Source organism: Neophocaena asiaeorientalis, unplaced genomic scaffold, assembly GCF_003031525.2.
Source record: "Neophocaena asiaeorientalis asiaeorientalis breed wild unplaced genomic scaffold, Neophocaena_asiaeorientalis_V1.1 scaffold133, whole genome shotgun sequence".
Classification (NCBI taxonomy): domain Eukaryota; kingdom Metazoa; phylum Chordata; class Mammalia; order Artiodactyla; family Phocoenidae; genus Neophocaena; species Neophocaena asiaeorientalis.
Genome location: NW_020174429.1, coordinates 2,990,712 through 3,012,699, shown reverse-complemented (window position 1 = coordinate 3,012,699; position 21,988 = coordinate 2,990,712). Strand labels below are relative to the sequence as shown.

Sequence of the window (21,988 nt, the reverse complement as noted above, 5' to 3'; positions counted from 1 at the left end):
GTCTGGGAGGATCCCACGTGCCGCGGAGCAACTAGGCCTGTGCGCCACAACTACTGAGACTGCGCGTCTGGAGCTTGTGCTCCACAACAAGAGAGGCCGCGACAGTGAGAGGCCCGCGCACCGCGATGAAGAGTGGCCCCCGCTCGCCGCAACTAGAGAAAGCCCTTGCACAGAAACGAAGACCCAACACAGCCAAAAATAAATAAATATATACGTATTTTTTAAAAGAAAGTTTCCTCCTTAATTTGTGTGCAGTGCTCTGAGCTGGCTGATGGCACCACGGGACCTGCTGATGGGGCCCTAAACTGTCCACCTCCTGGGCAGCTCTGAACCGAGCGGCAAAGTGGAAGTGCTCCAGCAGCTGATGCAAGTGCTGCCCTGATCCCTCTCCTACAGGATGCTCAGGTCCACAAGGGAATGAGCGCAAATCCCCCTCCAAAGAGAAAGCCTCCATCAGCGCTTGGTAAAAACATGTTTCCTGCGGGTCCCTCCACTGACTGCAAAAAGCAGGTTTCCACACGACTAACTGAAATTCAAGTTAAAGATGCATATCTTTGCAGCTTAACTTCACGACCAAGGCTATCATTAAGCCCCTAACAGATGTTTTAGTCTAAGAATTGCTCCTTCATCATGACTGGTCACCGTGCTCTGGGCATTAGGGTAGGCATATTATAAGCTGGATGTGTGGAACAGAGGAAAAAACACTGAAAAAGAGGACATAAGTCTGGCTTTGCCACTCCTTGACCATATTCCTAACATCCCTGGACTTGTATATATTTCCTTCTTTCTCCAGGGGAGCAGTCTTACTCAGTGATATCTTATGGCATTACCATGAAAATAAAATGTAATAATGCAACTGAAAGCTCTTCAAAAAAAATTAAGAGCTTTACAAATATATTGGCAGTGACAATTTGCAGGTGAGAGAACAGCCACATGGAACAATAGAAGCTCCAGCTGTGAATTCTGTTAATTACAATTTGAACTTCTGTACCCTGTTCTCTCAATGCAATTAAGACCTAACAAAAGCTTGCTCAGGAAGTAAGGATGTGCTTGGGTGGGCGGATGGAGGGCCATAAAAGAGAGGACCATTTTCCAGACATAAAAGATTGGAGCAGTACGTAGTTGAGCACATTATTTGGATTTGAACCATAATTCAAATCCAAACAAAAGGCTTTAGACATACCATTATCATGACATTTAGAGTTCATATTTTCTACCACCTAACAGGCTTTTAGGCCATATTTCCAAGTTTTTTCCTCTATTCATAAATATCTGTCTGAATTGAGTTTGGGTTAGATGCATAAAGTAATCTTTAAGACCAAGGCCATAATTCCTGGAGCTACGGGCAGTCCCAGAAAATGGGGGCCTTGTCTGCCAAAAGGCAGAGAGAGGACCCAGGCGCCAGGGCTCTTCCTCCACCTTATCTTCGCATTGGGCTGAACTTGCTGTTCCTGGATTTTCACAAATGCCTTGTGCATACGTGGTGGATTTAACAGTTTTCTTCGTACCTATGGATGGTACATAGTCGTAAAAATATCTGAGTTTCTCTCAGCAAGTGGACACATGAATGTTACTGTAATAGATAAATTCCTAATTTAGCCACCAACATCTCCTCCCATAATTGTTTGTACATGTCGCCCTGCACACCAAGAAGTGGAGTCTGTTCCTCCTCCCTGTGAGTCTGGGTTGGCCTTGGGAGCGGCTCTGACCAACAGGAAGTGGTAGAAATGATGCTCATTCTGGGACTCTGGAGCCTGGATCTTAAGAGAACTGGTAACTTCTGCTTACTCCCTCAGAAGCCAGCCTCTACATAAGAAGTCTGGCTGCCTTCAGACCACCATGCTGTGAGGAAGCCCAAGCCAGATACAGCGATCACACAGAGGAACACGAGGTGTGAGACATGTGAGGGAAGCCTTCTTGGACCTTCCGGCCCAGCCCAACTCAGTCAGCAGCTGAGAGCAGCCAAACGAGTGATCCCATATGATGCCACATGGAGCAGAAGCAGAAGCCGAGCGCTGCCCAAATTACACAATTATGAGAAACAGTAAGTCACTGCTGTGTTAAGACACCAAGTTTTGGGGTGGCTTGTTATACAGCAGTAAATGACAGAAACAGCAGTGTCTCTTCATTCTACCACAGAAATGAACATTCAGAAATACTGACACAAATGACATCATCAGCCATGTAGACAGAGAATTTCAAACCCTTCTGTGCAGCAAATAGCTGAAGTCTTGTATTCAGCAGCAGTCTTGGGAAGTTAAATGTCTTTTATGTGCTCTACTTCCTACTTCACTTGATAAACACTCTTTGGAAGCATCTACCACCTTCATGTAGGGGCTACAGCTAATGGGATGCCAGGAAAGCTCTGCTGGTGTAGACTTGGAGGCCTAAGTTCCAGCTCTCACTTTTGACTTAGTCCATACTCTGGGCAAGGCATTCAGTCTCTTCTGCCTGATTCCCATCTGTAACATGGAGATAAATTATAACATCTGTTCTTTTTACTTTACAGACTTCTGGTAGTAACCAAATGAGCTAGAGTATGTTAAATGAGCTTTGAAAGGTATGATGCAAATTTTCTACCAGCGGTCACTTCGTAGCTTTATCTTTTCAAATTGAAATATTTAAAAAGATATATGCGTTATCTCAAGAAAAACCTGCAATTTGAGGGTTTCACCACCAGGTGGCAATGGCATATAAACAGAGCCACCACCACCACCCCGGCCACAATCCCAAAAGTAGATTAAATAAAAAATGAAAAATGAGTTTCCTATTCCCAAGAATATATAGAAGTATACTTGCCTGCAGTGACTGTACTGATATATCTCCTAGTCAATAACTGTTATCAGAGTAACTAAATTCTACACCTGGGCATCCCAACCATTTTCCACCCTCAACAGCTCATGGAGTTCCCTAGAGCAGGCGCCAAGTCACCCACAGGAAGAAGTGAGTTCTTAGCAGAGGATGGACTCAGCCATCTCTGCTCATCCATCTGGTCAGACCCAGGAACCATACTTTATGTGACGGATTTAAACCATGTCCAAAAGTTATCTGACACTCCTTTCAAAAGGTAGAGCATAATTCCCCTTCCCCTTGAGTGTAGGCTGGACCTAGTGACTTACTTCTAATGAACAGGAGGAAAATGGGAATGACACCATGCAATTTCAGTCTAAGTCATAAAAGGCAATGCAGCTTCCTGGCTGCTCTCTCTTGGATCACTTGCTCTGGGGTAGGCAGGTACGATGTTGTGTGGACCTCTCCAGGGAGGAACTGAGGCTGCTAGCCAATAGCCACGAGTGAACTTGGAAGAAGACCCTCCCACCCAAGGTAAGTCTTCAGACGTCTGTAACCCCAGCTAACATCTTGACTTCAACCTCACGAGAGATCCTAAACTAGAACCACCCAGCCACACCGCTTCCAAATTCCTGACCCATAGCAACTGTAAGATAATAAATGTTTGCTCTTTTAGGCTTTCAAATTGTGGAACCATTTGTTGCACAGCAATAGATAATTAATACATCTTTTTTCCTCACTTTTTAAGTAAAAGCACTAGTGTATTTTGGTACAACAAGAGGACCCAGAATGAATACGCAAACTATGACCCTTATTGGTCAACAGAGTGAAGGATAAATAAATGCATCAAGCATTCCTACTGGGCCAGTATAAGGCTAAAGGCCCCACGAGCAGTATAAAGGCAGACATGTTTGGATAATGAATTGACTCAGAGCCAACGGGAAGTCAGCCACCTCGATCAAGCATCCAGTTACACAACAGCTATTGTGTGATGGTAGGCAAAATGGAAAGCAAGAGGGTGGTAGAAAAGAAGTTCGGTAATCGGTTTACTTTCCTGCCTTGAAGGTTTACTTAGACATCTGACTAGCACAATCGATGTCATTAGAGAGTAAAACAATTTGTATTCTAGTTCTGGTCCATTGAGCAGGGCCAGCAGGAAACAACATGAAAGAGAAAGAGAGAGAGAAGGCAGAGCCCCCTCAAATGACCCAAGAACAGACTTCCAAGATGGTACCCACTGCATGGCGAGCTTCATTCAGAGACAAACAGCAGATGGAATCAGGATAAAAGCAGCTCTGCCTTAACTAGCCAAAGGTGGAGGAAAGTTCCCCTGGACATTTGGCAAACCTTTTTAGCAACCCTCTAGCAAGAGAATCCCAGTCAGACATGTCACTAGCAAAATGCCTGGGACAGTCGTCACGGAGGCATTCAGGTTGTGTCTCTGGACAGCGTCCAGAGACGAGGGCAAACACCAACAGAGGGCCATGCCCATTACTGTCTGCTCTTACTCTTGCAATCTGAGTTGGGCTGCCAGCAACTCATTCTGCAATCGACTCTTCACACCCGCTGTGTTGGTTTGAAGCGGGAAATCCACCTTGGTGTCTGTGACCTATAAATCTTGATGCCATTACCTCAGAGCACAGACTGCTCACTGATGCTGGTCGTCAGTCTATTCAGTGTGACCCCTGCCTCTCCCAGCAGCAGCCCACTCAAGGCTTCTGAGGGAGCCCCTAACTCAGCCGATGGTGAAACCCCACAGCCTGCAGGAGGAAGGGGCACGACAGGAGAGACGGAGCCTCCAGCATCCCCGGGAGGCTCTCTGGATCCTGATGAGACCTGTCGGAATAGATTTCCTCACGAGCCACTTGTTGGAGATGGATCGATTATGCTGTGATGCAGAGCCCTACGAGAGGAAACCACAAATCGAATTTTCATTACCAGATGAAGTGCAAAGGACCACAAGTGGAATCCATCCGTGTTGATTCTTTTTAAGATGGGTCAGGGACAGATGAGAACTTCCTCTCCCCAACCCCTTTTGCACTTGTCTCTACCCAAGGGCTAGCTCACTGCAGCCCTCTCCATGGTTCTCTACACGCACAACTCGTTCACAACCACGGTGGGCATGGATTGGGATCTTATCTGTTTTGGAAATCCCTTTCTCTCCATAATGCCCAGCACTCAAGCCACCTTGGGGTGCTAGGAATTTAGGAGACTGCTCTGGGTAAGCCCTCAAATGGAAGGGCGGGGAGGTGGGGAAGGCGGCTGCCAGCAGGGGGCTGGACTATTACTCAGATTTGTAATCTGTGCTCAAGGTAAGAGCAGGAGAGGGAAGTGTGGCTCCCAGTTAGAACCAAAAAGGAAAAACTCAGAGCTCCACAAAAGACACACAGCACGCAGAGAGACCATCCCTCCCCGACCTCACCCAGGCTAAATGGTTTGAAACGCCCAATCCCTTCCACACAGGCCCCTCATGAGGTTGCATTTTTGAGGCTCACCTGTTCCAAGGTTCACTTTAACTTAATTTTCCTTGAAACACAGCATCTTTACGGGGAGCCACAAGACTCATTGCGTGGTTCCACTCCGAAAGCACACACAGCAGACGCTCAAGAAGCCAGTTAATGCGCCCATTGGAAATGGCTTTGAAAGGTTTGAAATACTGAGCAGAGGCAGAGGGTGATGCAAGGACAATGTGATGGAAAGGTCACGTCCCCTGTGGCCTCATCACTTCCCAGGGGGACTCCCATGATAGTCTCCCGTGCCTCTTGAAGGTACATGCTCCCTCCAGCCTGTTTTCCAAACTGCAGGCAAATCTGATCGTGTCACTCACCTACTTAAAACCCTTCAATGGGCTTCCCTGGTGGCGCAGTGGTTGAGAGTCCGCCTGCCGATGCAGGGGACGCGGGTTCGTGCCCTGGTCCGGGAAGATCCCACATGCCGCGGAGCGGCTGGGCCCGTGAGCCATGGCCACTGAGCCTGCGCGTCCGGAGCCTGTGCTCCGCAACGGGAGAGGCCACAGCAGTGAGAGGCCCGCGTACAATCAATCAATCAATCAATCAATCAATCAATAAACCCTTCAATGACCTCCCTGGGTTTTGGATCAGCCCAGGCTCCTCCATGTGGAGGACAGGCCCCTGGGATCCAGCGTCTGCCTGCCTATCCAGACTAAGCGCTCTCTCCCCATCAGTCACCCTAAACCACGTGTGGCTCCCCGTGCCAGGCTCACTCATCTTCACTCATGCTGTCCCTGGAACACAGCCTCACCTTCTTCACCTGCCGAACCCCTAGTCATGCCCCGAGATCCCACCCCAGAATCACCTACTCCTGGAAGCCACCTCTGAGCCACACTCCTCCTGCCCATGTATGTCCCATGGAAGCCTGGGCACTCCCTCTACAGAGCACAAAGGGGTCCCTTTAGTGATGCATCACCTACTCCCCCAGACTAGCTGCTTAGTGCGTAGCCGCATCTTCCCCTTCCTTATAGCAACAAAGCTTGCACGACACCTAGCACGTAGCAGGTGTTTCATAATTTAAACAATCAATTAATCTATCAATCTTATAGTTGGAGGTTGTTTCAATTCTTATCTTGTGACCATCACGTAAATTTGCAGCAATCAAGTAATATCCTTTTACTAAACAACACAGGTGCCATCTGTGTCCTTCCTTCTAGAGCAGTGGTGTTCAAGTGACAGTCCCCAGACCAGCCAGGTTAGTACTGCCCAGAAGGTATTAGACATGTAAAGTTCTTGGGTCCCACCCCAGTCCTACTGAATCAGAAAATCTGGGGTCTGCCCCAGAGGTATGTAGTTTAACATGACTCCAGGGGATTCTGATCCACTCAAGTTTCAGAACCAGTGCCCTAGAGTCTTCAAAGACCAATAGGAGAAGTTCAGATTTTGCCCAGTAAGCAGCTGTGGTGAACTCCCTGCCTGGCAGTATTCCCCTTTCCAGGGTGGTGGAGCCTCTCCAAGGCGGAAAGCAGCTGCATTCACTGGGGCCAGATGCGGAAATACTTCCCCTCCTTGAACCACTTGGACTAATCAAGAATCACCTAGGGAACAAAAGAAACGAGGCAACTCTTTGCTCTGTGTTCCAGGGAGCTCTCCCAAACCCCAGGCACGGGGCGGGCCCTCACAGATGCTTGCTGGACAGGACAGAGTTCACATCAGGCTAAATGCAGGGCTGGAGCACCGAGATCTCACAGAAGCAAGTTTCTGGTTATTTTTCTTCCAAACACAACGTTAGACACATCAGAAGTATGACAGGCAGATCTGCCACACCCATCACAAGCAGATATAATGGAATAGAGCAGTTAGGAAGATGCTGGCTGTCACTTTCAGCTGAAAGTTTCACTGGTAGCCACAACAAAAGCTATGGTCGCGAGCTGAATTAGGTTTTGACACCCCCTCCATCCCCAAATCACACTGCATAACATATTCAAGCCTAGGGAAACGCCCAAAGAACCAGGAATGTACAATTCTTTAGTACTGACTTTTCTTATAAGTTCTTCTGTCTAGTTTTCATTTCATGGTTAATCGTTTTTCTGGAGAACCTACTATGCACAAGGTAGCCCGGTCTTCCTCACTAACCCAGTGGATCACAACCTTGGCCGCATATGAGAATCACACGGCGGGCTACGAAAAGATTCTGATGCCTAGTTCAGACCCCAGACCAATTAAACCAGAATGTCTGGAGTGGGACTCAGGCACCAGCATTTTTAAAACTCCAATTTAGGGAACCATGGTTTTAAATAGCATTGAAGTAGGGACTACCTCACCTCAAACCACGTAAATCAGAGTCTCTAAGGCTGGAGCCTGGGCATGTATGTATATGCATATGTATGTTATACATGCATAATACACACATGCACTTGTATACACATTTATGCTTATATACACATGCATACTTATGTATATATACATATACATGCATATACATATGCACATATATACACATACTTGCACACATACATATACAGTCTAGGTGATTCTAATACAGTCAAGGTTGAGAACCACTCCATAGATCATTGGTTCCCAAATTTGTCTGCACTTTAGAATTATCTTTTAAACTATTCCAAACCTCAGGCCACATCCCAAACCAACTGGATCACAAGCTCGCTCAGGGATGGTGGCCTGGACACAGACACCAGTGTGTTTTGAAGGTCCCTAGATGATTCCAACATGCAGACAAGTTTGGAAAGCGCAGCACAGACTCCAAGCTCCAGAAGAACTGGGCCGGGCTTCTGCTATTTTTACTGTAACTCTCCTACAGAACCTAACTTAAATATTTGTTGAACTGAATTAAATTTTTTAAAGATGTGTCTTTTACAACTATGCCTACTGGAGCTAGTGCCTTCTAGGATGGTATGGATCCAAAAGGAAGTGGCACAAAGAGAACATATTTCAGAAAAATGGCATTCTGCCTCCTCATTAGTGAATCCGATGCTCAGGGTTCCCCGAGTCCTTACACTTTTGGTACTGTCTCCCTCTTTGGAATTTCTCCTTCTGTTTCTCCTTTGCGTAGCGTCAGACCAAAAAAAAGTCTTTCCAGCTCCCTTCTCAGCATGTTTGAAAACTGGGAATGGCTTTTGAGTGCTCTGGTGCCCAGGGGTGAATTTAGGAATTGGAGGGCTCATCGCTCCTTGCTGACAGGTGGCTTATTCACCAGGCCAGACATGCCTCCAATTTTAAAAAGCCAACAGGTAAGATAGAAAACACAATTAATTCCTCATTTCACAGCTTTGATACTCTGCGCCTAGATGTGCCCAACAAGTGAGGGTGATTTGACTCTATCGAACGCTCATGGTTAGGATACTTGTCATCTAAAAGATTCCTACTGTCAATCGTTTTGTGGAAATGCTGACGTTTATATAGCAAATTTGCTTTAAAAGGAGGTAAATCTGCAAAATGGTTCATTAAAACTTGGAAAAAATCAGCTCAACACCTCCTCTTCTTTTTGAAGTTACCTCTTCACAGTTGCTATTTTAATTGAGTGTGACCTCTCTTTTGCCAGCATTGACCGTTCATCTAAACGCCTGATGACCAAGAAAGAGAATGACTGTCTGTAATGATTGTTGCAGCAGGAGGAGGGCTGGGCTGGAAGAGATCCGGGCTCTGAGTATCAAGTCACCTCTCATTCCCCGTGTGATCCTGAGCAAGTGATTTGATCTTCAGGCTCCTCATTTCTAAAACAAGAGAATAAATACACTCAAAGATGGTTTTCTTCCAGCTCAGACATTATGTGGTTTGAATTCTCTTGCGGACGATGATATTAGTCTTGTGGAAATGGCTACGTTTATTACTTTGTTTTCCTAGAAATGATTATTTGGGAGAAAGTACCTTGAATAGCCAATTCCATAAAACAAAGATTAAGGAACTAATATATGCACCATAATGGACTAGACACAGTAAGGCTACAGAAAGAAGAGAGACAGCCTATGGTGATAAAAATTAATGAGGAAAACAGTTATACGTCTAACCATGATTTAAGACAGAATGACAGATGCTACAGCGTGAAACCAGCGAGGAGGCAGCTTGGAGTATTTTTTTTAATGTCCAAAATAAATAGTAAAGTTCATTCTATCAGGGTTCAAGGAACACTGAACTTGGCTTCTAGTCCTGAACTTAATTTTTCCCCTTATTTACTTATTAAATAAAAATATTGCTTACTTTAAAAGTGAAATAGTATGGAAAGGTATAAAATAAAAAATCCTTTCCCTCGCCTCAATAACCAGGTACTTCTTACTTTACCACTACTCACAATGTCTTACGTGTCCTTCCAGAAACAAAGCTTATGGATACCCCATAATCACACTGTATATGTATACGTTCCTGTATCTGCTCCCTGTGCCTACAGCTATACACCTCCTTTTCTAGGTATCCATTACTGGAGAGGAAAGATCTTATTTCAAATAATCTCAGTTTAAGGCAATATAGTTTTAGATTACTGAAATCTGTCGTTGCTTCTAGTGGTGATAATTAAATAATGTTCTTATTATTTCTTACCAATAGGAAAGGTGGAACAGAAGACAAGAAGGTTATTTAAACATTATGGAAGCCAAACCCTCAATTCAGGAGTGCAAAGCAAAAACATTGTGTTGTTTGTTGGTGAAATAAAAAGTCAGCTGTTAAAAAAAAAAAAAGTCAGCTGTTAAATATAGATAAATCTATAGATAAATCTTTGGTTCTGGGGATCTGCTTCTGAATAAATTGAAGAGAGAAGCCAAAGGATTTTTCTTACCTCCTCTTGTTCCATAATGTATTTCAGGTTCACTTTCAAAGACTGCTCATAAAGAGGGGGTTTACAGGATTAACAAACTCACTGAATAACTCTTGAAGAACGAAAGCATGCACAAAAATTGAGAAATGAGACATCAAGTTTGTAACGAAAATATTTTCATAAACTAAGAGCATTTTCCTATTGGACTCATATTCCCTATCATCCTTCATCTAGAGACCTAACAAAATTAATAAGGACCTAAGCCTTTTATTTGTCTTTAGTCTCCATTCAGCTCAAGAAAATGGTAAAGTATAGGAAAATGACAGTTATTTAGGTCACGACATGCCCAGAACTATTTACCAGACGTATTCTCACTCACAATGTAAAAAAAAAGTCTCTTTCCTTACTCTGTATATCCTAAAGTTCTCCCTGTCATTTTGATGGCCCATATTTCACTGGCTTTATTACATAGCAGATGGGTGGGTTTTTACAGTAATTGATCAGGACATTTTTCATTTTCTCTCCTCGGATCTGGAAAGCTCAAGGAGTCACTGTGGTTACTCCATTGTTATATAGTTCTCACCTCTTCTGAGTGGTTTACTGCAATCATCTTCCTTATTCTCCTCCTACAAATAAAATCACTTCAGATTTCTGAATTTCTCTCTCCCTTTTATTTCTGTTGAAAGAGCTATCATACTTTACTGTTGCGAGTCTTCTAAAAAGTTCTGTTTGGTAAAAAGTACCACTGCCACCACATCCTGAACGCAATGTCCTGGTCTCTATGACAAGTACAGAAATTGCTCAGCTAACTTTGTCTGAACTCCCTGTGGTTCTCACACATGTTAGTGAAATCACAGCATATGATCTCCTATTAGCAGACAAAATGGTCTCACAATGGCTGGGAAAAACCTCAAATTCAAATCAATGGAAAATTTGATGATAGAAATATAGAAAACGGCCTTGATGTCAAAATAATTATGCCTCTTTAGAAAAATCAGCTTAAGAGCCTAACTTATGGATAAATTGAGGAATTTGTTTTGTACCTAAAGTGAATCACACTGGAGGAATTAATTTACTTCCTTTCAGGCTGAAGAGTTTTCAGACATCATGGTTCATAAATTCTTACGGCTGGTGGGGCTTTCTAGTAATTCTGCCTCCAAAAATAATCATGGAAAGGTACATTTTCTGGGAGAATAGAAAATTTGCTTCTTCAAAATTAAGTCATTAATCATTTCTTCCAAAGGTATCAGTCACAATCTAGAATCACCTGGGAGTGAAATGACAGATTCGTTCCTTTAAGGACAATTATTAAAACCTAATTGGAGGATTTCCATTTCTAGCAATAGATGGACTAAGTTATATGTAGTCTTTCCTATGTGTGAAATATTGTAAAATTAAATAAAAGTAAGATGGATAAATCATCATGGATACATAAAAGGTATGAGGTGGTCTCCAAAAAGTTGGTGGGGATATCCCTCCCAAACAAGCCCTTTCTAGAGAGAGAGATCCCTGCTACCATACCTTCCTTCACTTTACCCAGCGGCTACACTCCTGAAGGGTGACAGTGGATCTGCAGTTCCCTCGGCAGATAGCAATTTTCTGAGAGGACAGCTCTTAGGTTTCCAGGGAGAAAATAAAACTAAGAGCCCCCAATAAAAATAAGGACCTCCCCCGGCCAAAAAAAAATCCAGTGGAGGCTCTGGTAAGGTGGGAGGGAGGGCTTCCCGCCATTCTGTGCCCCTTTGCCCAACCTTTTCAAACTCAACACGTACATTTTTCTTATTGTAAATTTCTCTGGCTTTATGAAAGCTGGTGGGAAAACATCTATGAGAGTTGGAACAAGGTAGGAGGAAAATACATTGGGCTGCTGATTTTGAGAACACGTAGATAAGCATATGTCTTTGAAAAGCCAGGAAGGAATCTTCTTTTGAAAAATAAGATTTAAGAAGAGTCCCTTGGAAAGGCCACACAATAGTTTAGTCTCCACAAGGAATAGCCTTGGCCATGGGTGAGAAATCCAGCTCTCCAAATGGAAATGCCGGGGGCCCACATGAATGGAAGAAATCTTACCTAGCTAAAATATGGTCTACTTTTTTTTTACTCCTCAACGGTTGCTGGAATAAAGAGCATCTTCCTCCCTCATCAGGTCCCTTGGTCCTAAATCCCCATCTTTCTGCAGGACAGCACAGATGAGAAGGAAGAGACCAGATGGAGACTGATGATTGATGGGGCTTCAGATACCACTCCTGCAACTGCTCTCTCTGCTACGTCACCCGCCTTATTAGGAAAAACCTGAGGAATTAGTCTCTTTTATATAGGGAAAGATATCTATATTTAGCTGTGTCCAGTTTATAGAAATGTATTCATCCCAACTTCCACTTTCCAGCTGCAACCCGGATGACATATGAGGAGTGGGGGGAGAAAGTTCTCTAGTCATGAGCTGGCAAAGAGCAGCTGGTATTTCGCGCTCTTCTGTGAGTCTCTGAGAGATCAGATTCACTACTGCCTCCTTCCGGCAGTGATAAACCGCATAATTAGAACCAACCTTCCAAGCAAACACAACAAAGAAACCCAGATGAAATATTTTTTTTAATTCTTCTTAAAAGCACCAAAGAGCTTAGGAGAGAGGGGGATTCAGGCTTAAGATCTGGGAGAAGATCCCTAGATGTGGCCCTAGGTCTTAGGAGCCACACTTACCCAGTTTGGGGGGAATCTGTCAACCAGGAAGAGAAAGTTGGGAAGTTGCGCAGCACGTTGCACAGCCTGATGGGGTCAGGGACCCAAGGCATCCCTAAGGTTAAAGCCTGGTAAGCCACTTCACACCTGTAGCTGGGACCTCAAAGAGCTAGGCCCTCTTTTTTTTTTTTTTTTTTTTTGCGGTATGCGGGCCTCTCACCGCTGTGGCCTCTCCCGTTGCGGAGCACAGGCTCCGGACGCGCAGGCTCAGCGGCCATGGCTCACGGGCCCAGCCGCTCCGCGGCATGTGGGATCTTCCCGGACCGGGGCACGAACCCGCGTCCCCTGCATCGGCAGGCGGACTCCCAACCACTGCGCCACCACTTTTTAGTAAGAGAAAACAAAAAATAAACTAGTCTGACTTCCTGTCATCTGGATGGCCTAGAAAATCTCAAGTGCTCAAATTGATCTGGGATTGCTGGTACCCAAAGAGCCCACAGAGGCTATTTAAAAGGCTCTCTAGAACTCTTGTCATGTTTATCATCATTCAAAGCCTCAAATTATTTCATTTCATCAACCTTCAATATTGCTAATTGTATTATGCACTATTTTTTTTTAGGTACGAGCCAATTAAAAGAGAAAAATGCTACCAACTAAATGTACGTCTCGATCAGTTGTAAACCACATCTGAATTTCAGAGATCAAAATGTGAAAAAAATGTATTTCTTAATTGATGAGACATGGCATTTATACAATTATTTTTTCAAAACAATATCTAACACACATTCAAAGACAACAAGGCACACGAGGACATATGATGACATAAATATGAACCAACATGAGAATCTGGACAAACAACAAACAGAAGAAACAGATACATCCCAGATGGAAAAATTATCAGACACAGAATGTAAGACAACTATAGTTGCTATGCTTATGGAGATAGAAGTTGGGCTTAAAAATTTCAGAACAAGGAACCAGGACTATATAAAGTAACATTAAAGATTTGAAAAAGAGCTAAAAATTCTAGAACTGAAATTCAGTAACTGAAATTAAGAAAGAAACAGATGGATTTAACTGCGGATTAGATACAGTTGAAGCGACATGGTGGGACTTAGAAGATAGGTCAGAAAAACGACCAGATGTAGCTAGGAGATATAAAAAGGATGGAAAAACAGAAGAGAGGTTAAGAGATATAAAAGTTAGGAATAAGTTTAAGGTAGCAAAATTACCTTATACCACAAAGTTCTCCCAGTAACAGGCAACAGAGTTCAGAGGAAGTTGCTAATTTTCCTAAACCCAGCTCCCTCGAAGACCAACTACACAACTGAGGCAGGTCACTTTAGCAAAGATCCAGAGGTAGTACGACAGTGGTTAAAAGTTGCAATATTGTGATTTATAAGAAATATGTATTTGGCCATTCAGATGAACAAAATATATTTCTCATATATATGGTCTTCATATCACAGCTCCCAAAGCCCTTGGAATTTCCTAAGCGATAAGTGCAATGGCAATATCTTTTGTTATAATATTTGGTCTCTTGTCCTCAGTTCCTGAAATTGCTCTAGAGCCAAAAAGGTGAAATGGGTGTCTTGGTATCCATAACAAGCCCCACTCCACCACACCTGGATTTATACTAATGTAGTGACTTTTGGAAAGTACATAGGGATGGGGGTTGGTTGCCAGGGGAACCAACCATGGAAAGAGGGATGGAACTTTCAGTCCCATCCCCTGATTTCCAGGTTGGGGCGAGGAGCTGGAGGTTGAATCAATTGCCAATGGCCAATGATTTGATCAATCATGCGTTTGTAATGAAGCCTCCATAAAAATCCAAAAGGAGGGGTTCAGAGAGCTTCCAGGTTGGAGAAAAAGAATGCTTCCTCATGCCACCGTGCTGGGCCCCAAACTCCACGAGTACAGAACCTCCTTTGTTCGGGTCCTCGCCCTGGGTATCTCTTCATCTGGCTGTTGATTTGTATCCTTTAATATCCTTTGTAATAAACCAGCAATCTAGTGAGTAAATGGGTTTTCCTGAGTCTGTGACCACTCCAGCAAATTAACTGAACCCAAGGAGGGAGTCATGATTTATAGGCAGTTGGTCAGAAGCACAGGTGACAACCCAGCTTGCGACTGGAACTGGAGGGCAGCCTTGTGGTTCTGAGCCCTCAACCTGTGGGATCTGATGCTATCTCAGGTACATAGTGTCAGAATTGGGTTGAATCGTAGGACACCCAGCTGATGTCACAGAGAATTGCTCGGATATGTGGGGAAAACCCCACATACACTGGAATTGGTGATCAGAACCCTTTTAAAAGTATATGTGGCTATGGTTATTTTACCTTTCTGTGCTTCACTCTCCTCATATAGTAAAACAGTACCCACTTCACAAGGTAAGGATTGAGAATTAATGCCTGGGAAGCACTGAATAAGTACTCGCTATATGCTGCCTGGTACCAAGGGGATGGAGCTCCCCGTCCACCCGAGCTTGCTTCAGGAATGGACCAGGCAGCTCCATTACTGAGACAAAAAGAGCTCGGCCTGAAACACAGCCCTTGAAGTATTGGAAGTGTGGAACAGCAGGGTTAGATGGGACTCTTCATAAAATATCCATGTGGGGGAGGGAGGGTAAATAGATAATTAACAAAAAATACAAACAGGGTAACAATCCTACAGAGAAACGTTTAGCCATGTTGGCAACCAAAATGAAAACAACCATGACATATTTTTCATCTTAAATAAATAATTAAAAAAACAAAAGACGCTATGTTGTCAATGATGTGGTGAAATCATTTCCAGTTCTAGAAAGCAATTTATTAACATGGTGCTTTCCACACTTGGTGGAGCAATTTCACTATCTGGGAATGTTCACTGAGAAAACAATCCGAATTGTAGAAAAGTATAGGCACAAAACTACGCATTGCAATGACACAGTAGTCAGAAATTGGGAGCAAATAATGTCCACTAGTAACAAAATATTGTGATAAGTTAACAGGCTTCCACAGTACTGAATTATGTAGTCATTAAAAATTATGTTTACAAAGAGTTTGTAATAACATGGAAATTGTTTGTTATAATATTAGCTGAAAAAAGCAAGATAAAAAATTAAAATTATATGTACAGTATGATCCGAATTGTGTTTTAAAATGAGCTGAGAAAAAAACACTAAAAATAAACATAGCACAATATGATCAGATCAATCAATCACAGGTAGAATGATTATTTTCATTCAACTTGCTACTTTCCATAATGAATCTGTATTACTTTCCCAAATAGGGAAATAAATGTTTCATTCTAACTATTTACTGTAAAAACAATATAAAAGAACATTAAAGGAAGTTAAAATAATTTTTTCAAAATTTTTATTGAGCTATAATTGACATATTACATTATATTAGTTTCAGGTGTAAAACAATGATTCTATATTTGTATGTATAGCGCAAAATGATCACCACAGTAAGTCATTGCCACACATAGTTACAATTTTCTTCTTGTGATGAGAACTTTTAAGATCTACTCTCTTAGCAGCTTTCAAATATAATACAGTACTGGTAACTATAGTCACCGTGCTGTACATAGAAAGTTTTATAAAATAATCTCATGCCACTAATCCAACTGTCCCAGTTTTCCCTCAGTGCTGCCTGTATGCACACACACCTTGGGCATAGATGTAATCAGTCTGAATCAATGATTAGTTCTATCTGGATTAGATGACCTGGAAAGGAGATAAGTTATCAAACTCTTTTTCCTCCTGGCTCTTCCTCCACCAATATTCACCTGGAAAGATGGAAAGATACCCCGGTGGCATGAGTATCAAAGGGAACAGGACAAACTCTGGACTGCTAGCCCAGCCTCAGCACTGACCTCTGTGTGACATTGGCAAACCACCTAACTTCTCTCAGCCTCAGTTCCCCCATTTACACAATGGGGCAAGGAGAGCTGGTCACTGATTCCCAAGATCCCTCGCAGGTCTAAGCTCTGTGATGACGTGTAGATTTGATCCCAAATCTCCAAATTGATCTTTACTCTTGAAAAGTTTTATAAAAATCAAATCACTTTAAAGACAAATAGAAAACTACTAATTTTTTAAAGAATCCCTCCTACAGCAAATTTTCCAATAGAGAGTCTTTATTTTTGTTAAATCTAGACAATGGCATATTGGCAGATCAGTTTCACGCACAGCAGGCACATTTAGATACTAATCATAGCACCTTCTCTTCCTCCTTGAAAATAGGTCCGTTTAGACTAAGGAAAAAGACTGTGAATGAATGAAAAGTCTGAAATATAGAGGGCTTTTGTTTGGTTGTTTTATTATTTTAAGTTTTTGAGTACTTGAGTTAGTTGCCCACCCTGCCGCCAAAAGGTATTTCCTATCTGGCCTGTTTCAATGAAAGGAAAAGTCTCACCCCACGCTTGGGTATTCCAAAATAGAAGTTTGAATCAATGAAATCTGTAAACTTTTCCAATACCATTACAGTGACTTGAAAAACAGTTTCACTCGCTTTGGGAAGCAATAACTTGGGCACTAGGCCAACATCACTCTTACAAGGTTCATTAAGTTACTTCCATCCACTAGAAGAACTCAAGGATCCTGCTGCTAAGCTTGAACTAACCATGCCCCTTGTTCCGTCCTGCAAAGAAGGTGATGATGCTGACGCTATGAAAGTCCTACTTCTGAAGGCAGATAGTAACAGAAGTACCGGCTACCCTGTATTTAACAATTCTATTTCGATCCCTGTGCTCTACTGAAGTCAAGTCTGAGAAGCTTCTCTTAGCTCTTGCCAGTCATGAGTAGAAGAAAGCCTCCGCTTTCCCAATCCTGCAGCCACAGCTGTGCTGTCACTCCTCAAAACAATGTCCAGAGGCAGCTTCACCTGAAGCAAATGAAACCGAAACCTCAGAACCCCTCCCAACGCTGGGGAGGGGCTCTAGCAACCACACTTTCACCTGGTTATTTTGTCTTTTTCTTAAAGAGGACTCCTCAGAACTGGATCCTCGCCTGCCACTTCCCTCCCTCACGGCTGCCCAGTGGGCTGGGCATGACCCTGTGGGTAATCCTGGTTGCCAGTGGTGGTCCTACTACCTGCATTCCTAGTATATAAATCAAACACATGCTAGGGGATGAATTTGAGAGATTTGGGTTTTGGTGGGGGGGGCGGGGGAGGGTTGTGGTGGTGATTGTTGTTTTGCCTCCAAAGATTGACTTATTGTGATGACCAAATTAGGATATGTGTCCTGACAAAGGATATTTACTCTGATTTATGAAATTATTCATATGGAAATTCCACAATGTATAGTACACACTTAGCAAGTCACCTGTCTTGCCAACCAAGTTACATTAGAGAAGCCCTCTCCCAGAAAAGTGGGAATGTTTACGCAGCACGATACAGAGCAACCAGTACCCCTCAGAACAGCTGTTCACAATCAGGGGTGACTCTGCTCCCCAGGGGACATCTGGCAATAACTGGGGGCACTTTTCACTGTCACAACTTGGGGAGGGGGTGTGGGGTGCTACTGGCATCTAGTGGGTAGAGGCCAGGGCTGCTGTTAAACATTCTGCAATGCACAGGTCAGTCCCCCACGACAAAGAATTATCCAGCCCACAACACCAAGAGTGCCCAGGTTGAGAACCCCAGCCTTAAAATAATGGCACGTGTAGGGAAGGAAGCAAGGATTCTGTCTAGAAAATGATGAACGTCTAAAGAACAGAACAAGTGAAGGCCAGGTTGACAGGGAGCTCAGGCAGAGCTGCTCTCTGAACTCAACCACCATGCCACGGTAAGAAGCAATGAAGGCTCCAGACTTTTATGGATTGTGGGACTGCAGAGACCCTTGCCGAGAGGGCCTACGTGAGGAGGTGGTAGCATAATTTCAGGAGCACCAGGAAAGGCGCTTCGCCTACCCAGGTACCTCCAATACCCACTTGTCTATGCCTGCAATCTTCTCATGGTGGACAAAGCTTTTCCTTCCATAATGAGGCTTAAAGTGCAAGGACCCCTGGAAGAGAGAACAGTGACCTACATTCATATTCAAGAGAAAGTGACTGATGACAGATTGTTTTTGCCCCTCATTTTCATACAGTGAAAGGCTTTGGGCAGCTGAAAGCGGTGGAGAGGAATAGAGGCCAGGCCCTGACGAGGTAGGGAAAGGGGGAAGGAATGGGCAATCCAGCGTTCTGGAATAAATGTCACCTACTCTTACAGACTATGCCGGATCCTGTAGGCAGGGAAGGATGCAGAGAAAAAAAAACAAAGTCACATTCTTGGCCTTGAAGAAGATTACAATACAGTTCAGCTCAGGTGAAAAACTCTAGGAATGTTTCAAAGAATGGTAGGGATGCAGTGCTATCCCTGCCGCTGGAACAGGAGACAAGGGTCCTCACCAGCTGTGGGAATCCCAGTGAATCCCAGACAGTGCTGGGTGAAGCCCCTACCTGACACCTAGCAAAGTCGTGGACACAGAGTTAAATGCGCAGGCAGTGCTTCTTTGTTGAATGAATGGAAACTCTTCCAGATGAATAGCTATCAAATTCCTAAAGTGCTCTAAAGATGGTTTGTTTTCCATCACACTTTCGCTTACAACCTTTCCCTCAATTTGGGAGGGAGATCTTTGTTCATCTTCTTTTCCTATCTGAATCCTGTTCCATCTTGCAAGGCCATTTTATGTCTTCTCTGTACATTCCTGATTTTGGCCGTTTTTTTCCTCCCTCTTCTTATAAGTACGGGGCCTCCAAGTCATTCATCTAGTGCTTACCATATTTCCTAGGTATCTTCCAGAAAAGATTTGAGGGGAGCTTTCAGGTTCATAACAAAAAAATAACACAGTGCAGTATTTAAAAGAAAAAAAATTTTAAGGGAGATCAGAAATAAATTGGGAAGAAAAAGATCATTGTACCAAGAAGCTAGGATAAAGCACTTACTAGGAATTTCTGGACACCAAGTTAAAAAGATAACCATACTAGAGCAAGTTCTCGCCATCTGATAAAAGGAAAGGCACAATTCCATGAGGACAGAATTTTGTTTTCGACATCAAATTCTGGGAGGAATTTGCTCCTGGCTTTTCATGTATGCTGCCCAAGCAGTCAGTTTACGGGTTTATCTCAAGAACTCATACTAGACTACAATCCTACCAACTAGACTGCATTTCCTTGATAACAGCCTATATATAATGACTATTTGTCAAGAGGCTGAGGACCCATGGTTTTCTTGCCAATCTGGATATTCCAGCATGTCTCAGGATCCCAGGAGTATCAGAGTAATAGAGTCATCTAATCTCTTAGTAGGTAGGACCCTCAGACCATTTGATTTTGCCTGTAGGTCCCCAGACACCACAATGACGGGATTTTAAAGCCACTCTCAACCCAGTCACCAGTTTGGAGCTAGCGGCTGCCAGGTCCATGCTGGCCCTATCTTCATGCCCCCAACCCCCCACCCTCCTGGTTTAATTGATTGTCTTTTGTCTGTCTTTCTGGCCCTACCACAGACTCTCCACCCTTTGAGTGTCAAGGCTTTGCCTCATTAACCTTTCATTGCCTGCAGTAACTAGCATGGTGCTTTGCACAAAGAAACTGCTTCCCTTTTCTTTTTTCAATGTGAGGAAACTGAATTAGAAAGAGGTCCCAGAGTAGCCTTTTCATTACTCTGCCCTGCTCCCCTGTGAGAAACCCTCAAGCTGTAGTGTAGAAGACCAGCTCTTCCTAAAACCACACAGCAAGCTGTCTGGAAAGGTTAAAATGCAGGTTACTAAAGGAACTGAAGGGTTCGAAGACATATTCTGGCTTCCTTGCTCCATATCCCTGCCCTCAAAAGATACACTGGGCAAACCTTCAGAAAAAAAGCGGGGGAAAAAAACCCAGCTTGTACTCAGTAGATGCTCAGTAAATATCTATTAAAATAAGGTCAGAGCACAGGTACCTTGAACATTGTAAGCACTCAATAAAAATCCTCTAAACTGAAAAGTTTGTAACACATCTGTTTTGCACATGGTAAGTGCTCCATAAATATCTTTTAAATGAAGATAATCGTAGGGTTGCTGCCTTGCACATAGTAGGCCCCTATAAATGGCTATTAAATTGAATAGAAGCAGACACTCGCTCCTTAGAGAACCTGGGCAGAGGTGACATTAATCAAGTCCCAGGCACAGATCCATGAATGGAAATGCGCGTCTCGAGGTAGCGTTTTCGAGAGTGCTGGAGAGGCGCGTGACGGCGCGCGGCCGCGGCGGACACCCCGCTCTTTAGCAAGCAGCGGACCCACTGCCAGATCCCGAGCATTGATTAGCGATCGGAATCTCTTCCCCACCCCGGGGGCGGGAAACAGCTGCCGCCTCCAATTGTCACTTTGGGGTTGCACCTGGAGCTTCCGCCAGGGTCCCCTTCCCGGAGTATCCGCCCGCCCCGGCTTCTCCCCGGATTCCGGAGAGTTACGGACAGAACAAAAGCAAAAAAGCCAGCCGGGCTTCCGATTGCTTTTCTGATGGAGAGCAGCCGGGGAAGAGGCTGGGGGAGCCCGCCCGGGACGGCGCTGTGATGTCAAACCCGATTCTCCGCCCGTAGCCTACCGCTCTCCCCGCAGATTCGGGTTTGAGGTTACCCAACGGGAAAAGCGGCAGAGCTCCCTCCCTCCCCGCTCTCCCGGGCGCCCCGAGCCTCCTCCCTGGGGCCGCGAAGGGGCAGAGTGTGAGCCTCGGTGGGGTGGGGCGTAGGGGGCGCTATATTAACCCTTGAAGAAGACGGGAAGGAGGCTGGAGGGGAGGATGCTAGAGGACTGGGGCAGACCCCATCACCGAGATCCGAATCTGAACTGGCAGTACGAACAGCCCCTCGGCGCCCCAAAACGTGCCGAACTGTCCTTGGGGATGGGGTCCCCTCGCGGCGTCCGGTCCCTGTAGCCTCTTCCCCTATACCTCCCGCCCCGGGGGAGCCCAGCGGTAACATTCCCCTCCAAATCGCCGATCCAGGGTCTACACAGGCGCGCGCAGTCGGCGGAGCAAGGGGTCACAGAGGGCGGCCGAGTCGATCCCACGGGAGACCTCCCACCGCTCGGAAACTCGCTAGTGTGAAATTTGCTGGGGGTTTTGTTTCGGATTTTTTTTTTTTTAAGGTGAAATGGGGCTGCAGAGAGAGAGGCTAAGTATCATTTCTTCCTTTCTCTCCGGCTTCTCCGGAGCCCGTGGAACTCCGAGAGGAGCAGGCAGCCGGCAGAAGAAAGAAAGCAAAGGGGGAGCCACTTACCCAAAGCAGAGCCCGAGAGCGCGGCGGCCCGGGAGCGAGCGGCGCCTTTGTCTGCGGTCGCGGCGCCGGCGCGCTCGG

At 44.5% G+C, this 21,988-nt stretch overlaps 1 protein-coding gene across 1 annotated transcript in view; it reads right to left on the bottom strand.

Moving 5' to 3' along the window:
• Positions 1–21,983, bottom strand: part of MAPK4 (mitogen-activated protein kinase 4) — a 170,435-nt gene extending 148,452 nt beyond the window's left edge. Inside the window, 1 exon segment of the mRNA XM_024756831.1 lies at positions 21,911–21,983. The gene's annotated coding sequence lies outside the window, so the exon portion shown is untranslated.
• Between the last annotated feature and the right edge of the window lie 5 nt (positions 21,984–21,988).